The sequence below is a fragment of the Aplysia californica genome, unplaced genomic scaffold (assembly GCF_000002075.1).
Source record: "Aplysia californica isolate F4 #8 unplaced genomic scaffold, AplCal3.0 scaffold00209, whole genome shotgun sequence".
Taxonomy (NCBI): Eukaryota; Metazoa; Mollusca; class Gastropoda; order Aplysiida; family Aplysiidae; genus Aplysia; species Aplysia californica.
The window spans coordinates 671,664-673,233 of NW_004797479.1; positions in this window are offsets into that span (position 1 = coordinate 671,664).

Here is a 1,570-nt window from a genome sequence, read left to right on the forward strand (position 1 = left end):
AATTTAAAAAGAATACCACGAAAAGAAAAAATGCAAATACTGTTTGCTGCTGCTGCTGATATTGATGCTGCTGTTACTGCTGCTGCTGTTGCTGCTGGTGATGATGATGATGATGACACGACAAGTATCATTCCCATGGCCATCCTCTCCTGGTTTATCGAGGAATTATGTATTATATAGGCCATCCTCCTCACAAATAGGTTACTTTATTATCATGTAGGCCAAGGAGAATCACCATTTTATTACTATTGTGACATTTGTTACAGTTAGTCACTGGGCAGTTGGTAGTTTTTTGTTTGTCATACTGGCGACACATTCTGGAACAGTGTATTCAATCTTCCTTCAGGTTAGCTATATATGGTTATGGATAAACTGTTGTGAGGAGCTGATATTATAGTTATTTTATTACTATTGTGACAGTTGTTACAGTTAGTCACTGGACAGTTGGTAGTTTTTGGTTTGTCATACTTGTAGCAGCGACACATTCTGGCACTGTGTATTAGATCTTCCTTCAGGTTAGCTACATTATATGGTTAGGTTAGGGATAAACTGTTGTGAGGAGGTGATATTATAGTTATATGTAGATGTGTTTTTTGCAAGGTATGTTAATGAAGTTTATTTGGATGATGTTGCTCTTCTTCATTGTGAATAATTTGAGACTGGTTTTCATTTTCCTTTACTTCTCTTTGACCTCACTTTTTTTTCCACTCCGAGACAGCGACTAAAAATACTCGCAGCAGCACACTTTTCTTTTACGAATGAAATGAAATACATTACCGTTTCAAATCATAACACTAATTTCCCAGTTAGAGTCAATAACGCCTTCAATTGCAATTTTTCGGTCTCTATTCATTTGCATTTTTAAATCATAAATTACTGCACCAATATATTATATTGTTAAGGACACAGTGTTGTAAGGAGGTGATATAACTAACTGTTTTCAGCATGGTAGCTTATTGAATTTTCTTTTCCTGATTTTGCTCATCTTTGTTGTGAATGTTTTGAGGCTTGTACTTTTTTTTCTTATATTTCTCTTTCAGCTCAGTGTTTTCTTTTCTATCTTATCTTTGTCCAATCCCTCTTTTTCTGCCTCTTTTCTCTTGCTTTTTTCTCACACAATAAATAGCACCATGTATGGGAAGGACACACTGTTGTAAGGAGTGATATAACTAACTATATAGGTGTTTTCTGCATGGTAGGTTACTGAATTTTCTTTTCCTGATTTTGCTCATATTTGTTGTGAATGTTTTGAGGCTGGTATTTTTTTGTCTTATATTTCTCTTTGAGCTCAGTGTCTTCTTTTCTAAGTTATCTATGTCCAACCCCTCTTTTTTCTGTCTCTTTTTTCTTTCTTTTCTTTACACCACAAATAGCACCGTGTATGGATAGGGACACACTGTTGTGTTGGGGTAATATCGTTATATTAGAGGAGTTTCTACTAGATAGTTTTTTTTAAAGGATTTTGCTCACCTTTAGTGTGACTGTTTTGAGATTGATTTTCTTCATTTCCTTATTCTTTTTCGGACCATTTTTTTTCTTGTCTTAGTTTTTTCTCTCAACTGCAACAGGG